The 15,112-nt window shown below is 44.4% G+C and overlaps 2 protein-coding genes across 2 annotated transcripts in view; one reads left to right on the plus strand and one right to left on the minus strand.

The window, feature by feature from the left end:
• Positions 1–2,482, minus strand: part of LOC136331895 (zinc finger protein 737-like) — a 122,511-nt gene extending 120,029 nt beyond the window's left edge. Inside the window, exon 1 of the mRNA XM_066271060.1 lies at positions 2,334–2,482. The gene's annotated coding sequence lies outside the window, so the exon portion shown is untranslated. The remainder of the gene's footprint in view (positions 1–2,333) is intronic.
• LOC136331912 (zinc finger protein 420-like) overlaps positions 1–15,112 on the plus strand; it is a 320,698-nt gene that overhangs the window by 269,793 nt on the left and 35,793 nt on the right.

Consider the following 15,112-nt stretch of genomic DNA (forward strand, 5'->3'; position numbering starts at 1 on the left):
CTGACTAGGGCTTCAAGGCAGTGATCTTTGTGCTCCAACCAGGACCATGGGGTCATGTCTATGATCCCACATTCAAGCTGGGCGATCTAGCGCTCAAGCTGGTGACCTCAGGATTTCAAACATGGGTCCTCTGCGTCCCAGTCCAACATTTTATCCACTGTGACACCACCTGGACAGGATAATTCTGTGACTTCTAAATAAAATTTATTGTATGAAAAACAAAAACAGAAAGCATATCCTTCCAGGATCCTTGCTGCTAATCCCTGGGCTCACCCTGGAATCACCTGGAGCAGCTCATAAAAACAACAGTGCCACGTGACCTGCGGTGGTGCAGTGGATAAAGTGTAGACCTGGAACACTGAAGTCCCTGGTTCAAAACCCTGGGCTTGCCTGATCAAGAGATATGTTGGAGTTGATGCTTTCTGCTCCTCCCTTCCTTCTCTCTGTCTCTTTCCCTGGCTACTCTCTAAATTGAAAAATAAAAAACTAAACAGAACAAGTATGCTGCTCCACCCACAGCAGCTCTCCAAATTTGAGGGGGATGGTGCAGTCGATGTCCCTTCTTAAAAATCAAGCCATCTAATAGGACCCCAGAGGGGAATGGTTTAGCTTCAATAAGCATGCAGATCCCTTGGGGATGAGGGCTCCACTTGAGGTGGTGGTTCTGCAGGTCTGCAGTGGGGCCCATGATAATGACATCTTTTTCTAGGTCTCAGCGGTGTCTGCATTGCTCCCTCAGAGCTGTTTTCAGCAGCACTGGCTGATGGGCTTCAGACCCAGCACAACTCACACTTCCGGATACTATGAGCGCAGTTTCACCCTTTCAGTTACTAATTCAACAAATCACAAGAAAAAAAATCCTGCTGAAAATTTGATGAACTCAAGACAAGGCTCTCACAGCTAAGATCAGACATCCTTACCAAGTGCACAGTGAAACAGCCTAATATAGTTGACTAAATACCAGTGCCTGTTTCAACATATGATAGACACTAGAAGGGATGCAGGGCTCAGAATTTAAACTTGACAAAATATTTATATATTTCAAAGAAAAACTATATGGAATCTTTTTTAATGTAACGACTTCTAGCATCAAGGACTTAAAAAGTTGAGACTGCCTCATACTTGGCAAAGAATTAAATCTTTGTTTACGGCCTTGGCCAGTTGGTTCAGCAGTAAAGCGTCCACACGATGTGTGGAAATCCTGGGTTCGATTTCTGGTAAGGGCACAGAGAATAAGTAACCATCTCCTTCTGCACTCCTCCACCTCTCCATTCACTCTACCTTTCTCAACCTCTCCTGCAGCCATGGCTTTATTGGAGCAAGGTGGCCCCAGGCACTGAGGATGGCTCCATGGCCTCACCTCAGGTGCTAGAATGCTTGACACTAAAATAGCTGACTACAGAGCAACAGCCACCCCTAGTGGGCCAGCAAGGGGTGCATGCAGTAGTGTCTTTCTGCCTCCCTGCTTCTCACTTGAGAGGAAAAATAAAACAATTATAAGCTGTGATTCTGAGATATCAGCAATGCTTATTTTTAAAATTAATAACTACTGCAAGAAAGCAGACATTCAACAGACTAAGCTTGACCTCAATAGGTTCTTTTCTTTTAATGAATTAAATGTCAGATGTGTAATAAAAAAGGTAAATCCACTGGGCCAAAAAAAAAAAATCTTTTCTCCTCTCCTACTTCTGCTCAGCAGCCTCCTTCCCTGAGCGCCCTTCTCTCCGGGCCCCTCCGTCTTCTCGGAGTTCCATTTATTCCCTGCGCTCCATTCCCCGGTTACTGTCACTCTGCCCGTCGTGGTCCCGTCCTCTCCCCCCCCCCGCACCCCTAGTTTTCGTCTCTTTATGGCCCCTCACTGAACTCTCCTCCCCTCCCCTCCCGTGTCTCTCTCCGTCCCCTGATCCCTCCCAGCCACACTCTGCGCGTCCCCGGGGCCCCTTCGCTGTCGCCGCTCCCACACAGCCCTCCCTGCGCGGGGCCGGGGGCTCTTCTGGGGACCCCGAGTTCTCGCCCCGAATCCCCACGCCATGGAGAGTGTGTTCTTCCTGTACTCAGGCCTCTTATTAAATGCGGTGGGGTCTCGGGAGGGGGTCCGCAGGTCCTCAGGGCGGGGCAGGGGGGCAGTCCGGGTTCTACGGATGGAGAGAGGCCGGGGAGGAAGGGGAGGGGCAGGGGCGCTGCCCTCTCGGGACCGAGGCAAGAAACCCCGCGGCAGGCGCGTCCCACGCCCTACGGCCGGACGGCCTGAGTTTCCCCGGAAACCGACGCGGAGCCCCAACCCGGCAGCGAAGCGGGCAGGCTGGGGCCTCTCACCGGGACTCCGCACTCACCGCTGAGGGCTCGGGAGCGGGCTCTCGGCGTCCGCAGCGACCCCCAGGCTCCCCGCGTGGACGAATGAGGACGGGAGGGTCAGGTTTAAACCTGGAAGACCGGCTCCAGATCCCGTGTGACCTTCGCTACAGCCGCTTCCTGGTCTGTAACGAACTGCGCGTGCGCATCGTCTCACTGCTAGATTCCCTCTGCGCGCGGGATTTTTCTTTTTCTTTCTTTTTTCTTTTTTGACAACGAAACTGTGAGAGTCAGTCAGGAAGGGAGATGAGAAGCATCAATTTTTCGTTGCGGCATTTTTGTTGTTCACTGATTGCTTTCTCATATGTGCCTTCACCCGGGGGGCTACAACAGACCGAGTGACCCCATTGCTCAAGCCAGAGGAGCGCGCGCTCAAGCTGGACACTTAGAGGTTTCGAACTTGTGTCCTCAGCGTCCCAGTTTGACCCTCCCTGCACCATCCTCCGGTCAGGCACGGGCGGATGTTAATACTGAACAATCAGGAGTTGAAACAGCGGGGGAGGGAGAAGGAATGGGTGGGACCAAAATGTCCCTGTAGTGGGCTCCCCTCCACATTTCTCACCAGTTAAGTTTTTTGTAGGTCTTGGAATTTCACTAAGGTAATAAAATAAGATTTTTCCTCACAAAGTTAATATTATGACGAGTCCCTGCCGGGGTTGCTCAGTTTATTAGTGTCCTCCTGATCCACTAAGGGCTGTGGGTAATGGGATGGAGCTCATACAAGAAGCAAGCAATGAATGCATAAATGCGATGGCGCAGTGAGCGTCAGACTAGGACGCTGTCCTTCCTGTCTGACTCTCCAACTGTCTCAGTCAAAAAATAAATAAAAAAATAAAAAATGCCACGCCCTTAGGGATGCCACGCCCTTAGGGAAGCGCTCAATGGGTCCGTAACCCGCTGGCCTTTCGAGGCGACGCGCACGCACAGTTCCTTACAGAACAGGAACCGGCTGTAGCGAGGATCACGCGGGATCTAGAGCCGGTCTTCTCTGGTTTAAACCCGACCCTCTCTGTCCCCATTCCTGCACGCGGGGAGCCTGAGGGTCGCTGCGGACGCCGAGAGCCCCGCTCCCGAGCCCCCAGCCGTGAGTGCGGAGTCCCCGTGAGAGGCCCCGAGCCCGCCCGCTTCGCTGCCGGGTAGGGGCTTCGTGTCGGTTTCCAGGGAAACTCTGAGGACGCCCCGCCCGTGTCCCACGCCGTGGGGCGTGGGACGCGCCTGCCGCGGGGTTTCCTGCCTCGCTCCCCAGCCAGGCAGCGCCCCCTCCCCCGAGACCCCACCGCATTTAATAAGAGGCCTGGGTCCAGGAAGAGCACACTCTCTATGGGGTGTGGATTCGGGGCGAGAACGCGGGGTCCCCAGAATAGCCCCCGGCCCCGCGCGGGGAGGGCTGTGTGGGAGCGGCGACAGCGAAGGGGCCCGGGGGACGCGCACAGCGGGGCTGGGAGGGGTCAAGGGACGGAGAGAGACACGGGAGGGGTGGAGAGGTCAGTGAGGGGCCATGAAGAGACGGCAACGTGGGGGTGCGGGGGGGACGGGACCGCGACGTGGAGAGGGAGAATGTGGTCAAGTGACCACCGAGTTCCAAAGAGACACTAGAGTTCCAGGAAAATTTGAAGGGGAGATTTATTAAACCGGCTGGTTGCATCGAGCTCACAGGCTCAAACATGCGGCCCTTAGGGGTCCGTGTTCAGGGTTTATAAAGGCAAAAGCTACAGGATTCAGTCAGGGAAGTTTTAGCAAGTGCAAAAAAGCCATTTCACAGAAGCAGAAGTTGCAGTTAGTTCATCAAACAGTTTCTTTTGCAGAGTTTCCTGACTATTGCTGACAGTTGGGACTCGAGGTCTAGCTCAGTTTGCAAGTCTGCACTGAAAAATGTAAGAAATTGTTAAGTGGTGATTACAGAAGGCATACGAAATACCATTTGCTTACGCCAACAATTTTAGTTTCTTGGCACCTGTCACATTCCCCGCTGGTTTTTATACTATGTGTAAAACCTTGACTTATTTTCCTCTATAGAAAGGGGAGTGTAAATCCTTTGGGGAACCATTAATTGGATTTTTCTCTAATTTTTGCCTAAGTTTTTCTGGACTGGTGATGAACTTTCTTGAATTTCTCCTGAGCTGTTGGCATAGAAGCAGCAGCTTCCCTGAGGGCTACGCAAAGCCTTGCCTCTTTTAGGAACAGCAGGTTTAGTCCCTTCCTATTTTGTAAAACGATTTCCTCTGTATAAATGAACCTGAGCCATAACATATACTAGAATATATAATAGAGGCTTATTTTGTTTTAAACTTGTTTTTTTTTTTTTTTGTATCTTTTACAATTTGCATAAATCCTTTGTAACATAAATTTTTAATTTTTTATGAACTTTAAATACTTAGCATTTTAAACAATTTTTCCTTTAAAATATACTTTCTTTTGGAGGTGTCTTCTCCCTAAGTAGCTAATATTTATAGGTTACTTTACAGGGGTAGCTACAAGCACATATATTTTTTATTTATTATGTAGAGTTGTTCTCCGCCTCCTGTAGGATCTATAGCGGCACATATATTAAATTTTAAGATGACTTGTTTTGACCTTTCCCGACCCTAGTTTTCCCCCTTTTTTAAAGTTTAATTTTAAGTAGTCCTAAGGCAAAATTAATTAGGCTTCAGGCATTTATAGAATGCTCCAGCCAGCTTCCGGTTTGTGGCTGGAGCAGGGCATTTCATTCTTCTCAGGGTTTGGGACAAGTCAAAAAAAATAAACTGATCTCTGACAGAAGTCCTGACCAAATTCATTCTAAAAACTAATGATAACTGGACTACCTTACTTCCCCTAATTCTGCTAAAACCTAAATGCACCCCCGCTACTAGGCAGCATTCACTCCATATAAAGGGTTGGTGTGATCTGGTTGCACCATCTCCGAGGGGGTCTCTAAGGGAGCTTAGGGAGGAGGGGTATTGCCCTATCTGATATCATTCACAAGTGCTTCATGAAACTACAGAATCATAATATTGAATACCTTTCATTTTATTTTCTATCATTTTATTTTACTTTATTTTTAAGATTTTTATTAACTCATTTTAAAGAGAAGAGAGAAAGCAAGACAGAATAAGTAGGTAGAGAGAAGGGGTAGGAGCAGAAAGCATAACCTCCAATATGTGCCTTAATTAGGGAAGCCCAGGGTTGTGAACCGTCAACCTCAGTGTTTCAGGTAGACACTTTCCACTGCACCAGCACAGGTCTGAGTCTATCACTTTCAAACTGTACCTAGTTCTTCTATTATGTCTTTGTGCATAACATGTTACCATGATTTGAGCTATTTTTTCTTCGTAAGAAGTTTTTGTTATTATCACTTATGGCAACTTCTGGTGATGTTTATGAGGTTTCTTATTAGTATTGGTCAGTGTACAGTTTTTTTTGAGAAATTATAGATTAAGTTTCAAGTAAAATGCAAGGTCTTTTCACTGTATGTTTGTTTCACAAAGCAGTCTCACAGCAAGGGAAGGAATATCTAGTTCTAAGATTACGTATAGTAAATTTGTGATTGCTATGCATCCTATTTGAGAAGAAGAAATCCTTTTAAAATTTTAGCTCGAAGTCATGTATGCATTTTCCTTTGTGTTTTCTTTCTCTGTGCTATTCAGGAGTGTGGCATGTGGACTGGAGACATTGGTGTCACTGATAAAAAGAGAGCATGTAAGAGGTGTGAACATACAGGCCCCATTCCAGAACTACTGAGTGAGAATCAGCATTTTTAGAAAACTCAGTTTACTGTTGTCCACATCAAAATTGAAGAAATACTTACACTTCCACCTTGTGACTTTTCCACCTGACTAATATAGATATATACAACTAATCATGAGTGATACACATACAGCACTGACAAATTCACATGCCTCTGTTGATACCTTAATTCTATTGATAAATTTTAGAGAGAGAGAAGCCATAAACTTGCTGTTTCACTTATTTATTATATATTGGTTGATTTCTTCTATGTGCCTTGACCAGCAATCAAACCTGCCACATTGGTATATCAGGGGAATGCTCTATCCATCTGACCTACCAGGTCACAGTGATGCCTTAATTTTAAAATTCATCTTGGAAAATCAAGTCTGTGTAGTATATTTTTGGACATGTGTTGGAGAATATTATTGTGTGAAAGATTGAAAAAACAAAAGATGAGCCTGATCAGGCGATGGCGCAGTCGATAGAGTGTCGGACTGGGATGTGGAGGACCCAGGTTCAAGACCCCGAGGTTGCCAGCTTGAGCGCAGGCTCATCTAGTTTGAGCAAGGCTCACCAGTGTGAGCCCAAGGTTGCTGGCTTGAGCAAGGGGTCACTCGGTCTGCTGTAGCCCCCCGGTCAATGCACAAACGAGAAATCAAGCAATGAACACCTAAGGAGCTGCAACGAAGAACTGATGTTTCTCATCTCTCTCCCTTCCTGTCTGTCTGTCCCTATCTGTCCCTCTCTCTGACTCTCTGTCTCTGCAACCAAAAAAAAGAAAGAAAGAAAGAAAAAACAAAAGACGACAAAAAATTTTTTGAGAAAGAGCATTGCTGCCTAACCCAGGTAGTGGCACAGTAGATAAGGCACTGGCCTGGGACACAGGTCTCAGATTTACTGACTTCAACCCAGGGTCCCTGGCTTGAGTGTGGGGTTATAGTCGTTACCCCATGGGTGCTGACAGGAGCCCAAAGAAAGTTGGATTGAGCAACAAGTCACTGGCTCATCTAGAGCCACCTCATCAAGGCACAGATCAGAAAGCAGTGGATTAACAACTAAAAGTCCCACAGCTTGAGTTGATGCTTCTCATCTCTCTCAAACCAGTTTGTTTGACCCTCTTTCTCTCTCACACACACTCAGAAAAAATATATATTGCTGGGCGAAAATGATCTTATTGAATTATTTTCTCCTAGGACAAAACCATTTCTAACCCTGTTTTCATGTTAGATGGCATTATGAACTCAGACTGCAAACTTCTGTTAATGTGTCTTTTCTTCCAGAAACCATTGCGTGTGACCTTCAGGGATGTGGCTGTAGATTTCTCTCAGGAGGAGTGGGAATGCCTGGATGCAGCTCAGCGGAAACTGTACGTGGATGTGATGTTGGAGAACTACAGGAACCTGGTCTCCCTGGGAGAGGATGACTTCCTTCCTGAGTTTATTCTCTACCTGCAGCTTTTGTTTCCTTCATTAGGGGGAACATCACGTGGGACCTTCTGCCTTGCAGGGAAGATCTCAGAGTTCTGCCATCAGGGAACAATTATGGGGGTGTGCTGGTATAGAAACAAAGGCTTCATGATGCACATTGATTAGAACTCAGTGTGTGAAAACTTACATGTTGTCTAGAACAATTAAGGTGTTTCCAGAAAACAGTATTTTTAAAAGTTATTTTCCAGAACATTGTAATACTGTACCATGTCTTCTCAGTTGGGCATGAAATGAATTAGAAATTGGAGCTGGGAAGGAAAATGACAGTATTCTTCCACCCAGGTAGGTGGGATGAGGAAGCAGATGAGGCTGGTAAGAGATCTAATGGTCATGGAGGAAGCCAGACCTTACAGTGTGGTTGGGAAGCTGCTGCAGTGGAAAGGGCTGTGAGAGGCCCAGGTGTATTCTGGTTGCTGTCATGATGTGTCTCCAATACGTCCTGTGTTCTGACATCCTCTCAGGACTCTGCTTTTGCCCTAGTGACCTCCATCATCACATTAGCAGTGGGGTCCAAGTCTTCCACTTGGACTGAGAGCTGCCATGATCTGACTCCTCTTCCATAGCTTTGGGCACCACAGAAAACCTGTGTATATACCTGAGGAATTACATGATAAGCTGTTTTTTTCTCATTTGGAGTGTTTTGTTTTCTTTTATTTTTTTGTGACAGACACATAGACACGGACAGAGAAACAGGAAGAGAGAGAGATAAGAATCATCAATTCTTTGTTGCACCACTTTTCTTTGTTGTTCATTGATTGCTTTCTTTTATGTGCCTTGGTGGGGGGGGGGGGTACAGCACAGGGAGTAATCCCTACCTCATGCCAGCGACCATGGGTTCCTGTCTTTGATCTTACCCTCAAGCCAGCAATCCTGTAATCAAGCTGGTGAGCCCACGCTCAAGCTGGCAATTTTGGAGTTTTGAAAATGGATTTTCTATGTCCCCATTTCATGTCTATCCACTATGCCACTGCGTGGTAAGGCCAGATTTATCATTTCTAATCCTATGGACATTTCCCACAAGACTTTACATAGAGTCAATGATTTCATCAAAACTCAAATCATCTCACCAAAGTATGAGCATGTATTTCTGTTTTAATTCTAAATGTTCTTTTGCTTAGTATGAATTATTGTTACAGAATTCTGGTCTGGGCCCTGGCACTTAGTCTCAGTGGGAGAGCGTCAGCTTGGCATATTCATGTCCTGGGATCAATTCCACTCAGGGCGTACAGGGGAAGTGACCATCTGCTTCTTCACTCTTCACCCTTCTCTCTCTTCCTCTCTTTCATTCTCTCTCTTTCCCTCCTGAAGCCATGTCTTCTTTGGTTCCAGTGTATTATCCCTGTGCGCTGAGGACGGCTCTGTTGTGTCTCCACCTTTAGCACTAAAAATAGCTGAGTTGTGACCATGGCCCCAGATGGATAAAACAACACCCCCAGATGGGGTTTCGTGTGCATCACATCGAGGTGCATGCACGAGTCTGTCAATCTTTCCTTCTTTAACTTAGAAATGAAGAAAAATGTGTTTCCAGTATCTATTTTTTAATTGTCCACATTAGAGTAATTTCATGTCTCTGTGTATCTCATAGAGTCCTTCAATAGTTACTGCCATTGGCGACCTTAGAGTATTTTGTCCAGCAGGTAGAAAAGTGTCCACTGTTACCTGCTTTCATCATCACTGTCATTCTGTAATTCTTTCTTTTGAAGTTCAGAGCAGCTGGGGCTTTGTCTTTTTCTATTTTTACTTTTTGATGAGATTTTTATCATATTTGTGCTTTTGAATTTACAAGTGCTGGTACAACATGCAGAATCGCCTCCTTTGGTAAGAATTGGGATGCAGCATTATTGGGCACTTCATATTTAGGAAGCGGCCTTGTTCCTTAATTGAAGTTTATTTCAGGCAAAATCAATGATGAGGTTTTTCATTTCTTTTCTCAACATATGTCTTTTTTATGGTGTGCTTAGTCTGAAATGTTGAAAGATTACATTAGTTGGTCCATAAATCAGAACTTTGGAATGCTTTTTTTATTTAGAAATGAAGGTTATTTTTTTAGGTGGATTAGTAGCTGAAATACATAAACCAGAAAAATTTCTCATTTCACAAATATTTTTATTACAATTATACTTGATAGGTATTTTTGAATGATTTGAATGCATTATCTAAGAAATTATTCTGCTGTATAATGTCATGATGAAAAATTATTGCTGTTTGAAGGTACACTCACTTATAGTTAATAAAGAAGGATTTTGATATCTGAAACTTGTATATAATTTTCAAAATTCTACAGATCAATCTTTTGTTCTTTATTTGCTTTTTATTTTTCATTCAGTATTATTTTGAACTAGTTTCAACTGTACAGGATAGTAGTTAACACCTTAATACACTTCATAAAATCTGAAAGTGTTCCCTCTTATATTTCCGGGACCCAGCATAGTTAACACAGTACTATTTACTGTAGTCCCCACGCTGCACTTTACATCCCATGGCTGTTCTGTAGCTAACATTTGTTCTTCTCCAGTGCTTCTACTTTTTCCCTTAGTCTTCCAACTCCCCTGCCCTCTGACAGCCATCACTCTGGTCACTGAACTTGTGACTCTCTTTCTGGTTGTTTATTTATTTATATTGTTCTTTAGATTCCAAACATAATTGACATCAGATGGTACATGTTTCTCTGACAGTCTTATTTCACTTAGTACAGTACGTTCTATGTGTGCCCATGCTTCTGCAAATGCTACGGTTTCATTCTTTTTTATCATCCTTTTCTTTCTAAACATTTATATTCACATTTTTTATATTCTTCATTTTACAATGACCCTGATCTTTTTTTTGTTTGTTTTAAGATGACCCTCCCTTCCCCCTTTTTTTTCTGAGAGTACGAGATCAAAGGAGATAGATAAAAAGCCTCAACTCGTAGTTGAGTCACTTTAGTTAGTTGTTCAGTGACTACTTCTTATATGTGCCTTGACTTGGGGTCTTCAGTTGAAGCAGTGACACCTTGCTCAAGCCAGCGACCTTGGAATCAAGCTAGTAACCATAGAATCATGACGATCCCATGCTCAAGTTGGCGACCTTGATATTATTGTTTCTGTTTTATTTTTAATTAATTTATTTTAGTGAGAGAAAGAGGGACAGTCGGAAAGAGAGTAAGAAGAAAAGCATCAACTCATAATTGGGGCTCGTTAGTTGTTCATTCATTGCTTTGTTATATGTGCCTTGATGGGGAGCTCCACCTGAGCCAATGACCCCTTGCTCCAGCCAGTGACCTTGGGCTTCAAGCCAGTGACCATGGGTCATATCTATGCCAGTGACCTCCACAGATAAACTGGTATATCTGCACTTTAGCCAGGGACCTTGGGATTTTGAATTGGTTCCTCACCATCTCAGTCAACACTCAATTAATTGTTCGACCACCTGCTAAGGCCTGGTGTCCTTGCTTTTAAGCTTTTGAGCCTGCACTCAAGGCAAATGAGCTCATGCTCAGGCAGAGACCTCAGGGATTGAGACCTGGTACCTCAGCATCCCAGGCTGACACTGTATTCACTGTACCACCAGTCTTGGTGTTTCTGTTTTTGATACCTATCTTCAGTACTGCAGTCTGTGCTTGAACAATTACTCACTTTTTTTAAAATGACCTTTACAGGCCTGACCTGTGGTGGCGCAGTGGATAAAGCGTCGACCTGGAAATGCTGAGGTCACTGGTTCAAAACCCTGGGCTTGCCTGGTCAAGGCACATATGGGAGTTGATGCTTCTAGCTCCTCCCCCCTTCTCTCTCTCTGTCTCTCTCTCCTCTCTCTCCCTCTCTGTCTCTCTCTCCTCTCTAGAAATGAATAAATAAATAAATAATTTTAAAAACCCTTAAGATAAATTAAAAAAAAAAGAAAAAAAAAAGACCTTTACAGTACATTCACCATTCTCTTGGCACTCTGTCATTCAAAACAAAAACGATCTTTCAGGAAGCAGGAATGCAACCAGTTCATTGAGCATACAGCACTGTCATTTCTGTGTTTCTTATGAAGAAACTGGTAATTAGAAATGTTCTTGGCCTGACCTGTGGTGGCGCAGTGGATAAAGCATCGACCTGGAAATGCTGAGGTCGCCAGTTCCAAACCCTGGGCTTGCCTGGTCAAGGCACAAATGGGAGTTGATGCTTCCAGCTCCTCCCTCTTTTTCTCTCTCTCTCTCTGACTCTCTCTCTCCTCTCTAAAAATGAATAAATAAAATTAAAAAAAAAAAAAGAAATGTTCTTACCATATCTCCCTTGTGTGGTTGGGTTTTTCAGCAGCTGTTATTAGTCTTAGATGTAAGTTTTTATGCCTCTCTGATGTGACATTTTTGATTGTTACCTTTCTTGGTCTTGCCTTGAACTCTTAATCTGCCTTTGTCTTACTTAAAATGTAATTTTGTCCCTACTTGCTGGTATATCATTTACCTTATGTCATAGCTATCATATTTTGTATCTTTCAGCTATGCCATCTGAGGACAACCAGACCTTGTTACAAAACACAGGCTAGAAGATTTATTCTCTAGAACAATACTGGTAAGATATGGAAGGTGTAGTTTTGATAATGTAATGTAATAAAAACCTCAGAAATTTAGGAAGAATGATAAGAGAAAAGGATATTAATATGTACAGAACTGCCTGACCAGGTGATGGCATAGTGGATAGAGTGTTGGACTGGGATGCGGAAGGAACCAGGTTCAAGACCCCAATGTCGCCAGCTTGAGTGCGGGCTCATCTGGCTTGAGCAAAAAGCTCACCAGCTTGGACCCAAGGTCGCTGGCTCCAGCAAGGGGTTACTCGGTCTGCTGAAGGCCCACGGTCAAGGTACATATGAGAAAGCAATCAATGAACCACTAAGGTGTCACAACGAAAAACTGATGATTGATGCTTCTCATCTCTCTCCATTCTTGTCTATCTGTCCCTATCTATCCCTCTCTCTAACTCCCTCTCTGTCCCTGTAAAAAAAAAAAAAAAGTCCAGAACTAACCTGCTGCAATTATTTTTTGTTGTTTATATACAGTGTGCCTTGACACACGAGTTTAATTTGTTTAATGACCATGCTCATGACTCAGTTTGCTTGTATGTCAAATCAAATTTTCCCATTTAAATTAAGGGGAATGAAATTAATTCCTTCCGGCCTACAAAAACCACATGAATTTTTTGTTTTACGTATATGCTTTTATTTTTTTTAGTTTTTATTTTGTTGTATTTTTCTGAAGTGAGAAGCAGGGAGGTAGAGACAAACTCCTGCTTGTGCCATACTGGGATCCACCTGGCATGCCCACCAGGGGCCGATGCTCTGCCCATCTAGGGCATTGTGCTGCTGCAGTCAGAGCCATTCTAGCACCTGAGGCGAGGGCCATGGAGCCATCCTCAGCACCCAGGCCAATTTTGCTCCAGTGGAGCCTTGGGTGCAAAAGGGGAAGAGAGAGATGGAAAGGAGAGAGGTAGGGGTGGAGAAGCAGATAGGTGCTTCTCCTGCGTGCCCTGACCAGGAATCGAACCCAGGACTTCCACATGCCAGGCCAACGCTCCACCACTGATCCAACCACCCAGGACCACCATGTATATACCACTGATCCAACCAGCCAGGGCCACGAACATCCTTTTAAATAAGAAATTGTACTTTATTAATAACACATACATATATATATATATATATGCATTTATGTATAATACATAATAAGCAAGAATGTAAAGATATAAACTGGTTTATGAAATGTATTTACCTTCAAGGTCAGGTAAAGATGCTGGCGGAGGGGAAGGAGACTGGCGTAGGTGATTTTTATTTCTAGGATCAAAGACTTAAAATTTGAGGCTCACTCATATCTGGCAAAGAATTATAAGCTCTGGTTATGGCCTTGGACATTTGGCTCAGCAGTAGACCATTGGCTTATTGTGTGAAAGTTGTGGGTTCAATTCCTGGTAATGGAACTCAGGCTAAGCGACCATCTGTTTCTCCAGCCCTCCCCCTCTCCCTTGACTCTTTTCTCTTCCCCTCCTGCAGCCGTGGCTTTATTGGAACAAAGTGGCCCCAGGCACTGAGGATGGCTCCATGGCCTCACGCCAGGTGCTAGAATAGCTAGACACTAAAATAGTTCAACTGCACAGCTACAGCCCCCTAGTGGGTTTGCAAGGTTGATCCTAGTGGAGACACATGCAGTAGTGTCTTTCTGCCTTCCTGCTTCCCATTTAGCAGTGGGAAAAAAAGAATTATACGCTGTGGCTATGAGATATAAGCAATGCTTATTTTAAATTTAAAAACTACTGCAGTCTGACCTGTGGTGGCGCAGTGGATAAAGCGTCGACCTGGAAATGCTGAGGTCGCCGGTTCGAAACCCTGGGCTTGCCTGGTCAAGCCACATATGGGAGTTGATGCTTCCAGCTCCTCCCCCTTCTCTCTCTCTCTCCCTCTGTCTCTCCTTCTCCTCTCTAAAATGAATAAATTAAAAAAAATTTAAAAAAGAACAAAAAAAATTAAAAAAAAAAAAACTACTGCAAGAAAGCAGATAGTCAACATTCTGAGATTTATCTCAATATGTTATTTTTAAAAGGAATTACATGTTAGATGTGTAATACAATAGGTAAATCCATTGAGCCTAAGAAAAGTAATTCTTTTTTCTTTATCCCCACTTCTGCTCACCAGCGCCCCCTCCCTGAGCGCCCCTCTCCGGGCCCCTGTAAAGCCAATAGGCACGGCCACCATCACAACAGCCACCTGGCCCATGCAGATATGGATTTGATTCGGACAGACGGTAATGAAACAACGGAGCCAAGAACTGGTGGGCCATTAGCTTTAATCCTAGCTTGCACTGGGTGGGCGAGAAAATACACACAGTGGGAAAACACTTCCCTTTCCATTCAAGGCTCCCAAAGCCACTGACTTATCCGAGTTTCCTGGAATCAAAGGTTTCTACCTCACCAGCCTTATTCACCTCTGTTCCCCATCTCCTTCTCTCTGCACAAACTGGCTTCTCCTTCAGCACTCTGCCATGTTGGTGCTTCTCCTCTCCTCCACGTGGCCTTTCTCTGCTCTCCCCAGCATGGGCTCTTTTACCCCATTTTATACTGTAGAAATCAAAACCTTTAATCCAATATACAAACAAGGAAGTTCTGATACAAAGTCACTTATCTGAGGCATAATGGGATTCTTCATGAGAGTGCACCACGCCACATCATGCAACAGACAAGGGTGTGGGGAAAAGCTTAGATTTGAAAAGATCTTAGTATTAAAAGGGTGGGAAAGGCTTAGTCTTAAAACAGCCTTAAGCTATAAGGATATTGCCTGCTTACAGCCTGTCCCCCACACCCAGTGCAAGATATTAGCAAGCAAACATATATATCAGTTGTCCCCAACCCCCGGGCCGCAGACTGGTATCGGTTCGTGGGCCATTTGGTGCCAGTCCGCAGAGAAAAAATAAATAACTTAAATTATTTCCGTTTTATTTATATTTAAGTCTGAACGATGTTTTATTTTTTAAAAATGACCAGATTCCCTCTGTTACATCCATCTTAAAACTCACTCTTGATGATGCTTGTCTTGGTCATGTGATATGTTGCCGCTAA

Source organism: Saccopteryx bilineata, chromosome 3 (assembly GCF_036850765.1).
Source record: "Saccopteryx bilineata isolate mSacBil1 chromosome 3, mSacBil1_pri_phased_curated, whole genome shotgun sequence".
NCBI lineage: Eukaryota > Metazoa > Chordata > Mammalia > Chiroptera > Emballonuridae > Saccopteryx > Saccopteryx bilineata.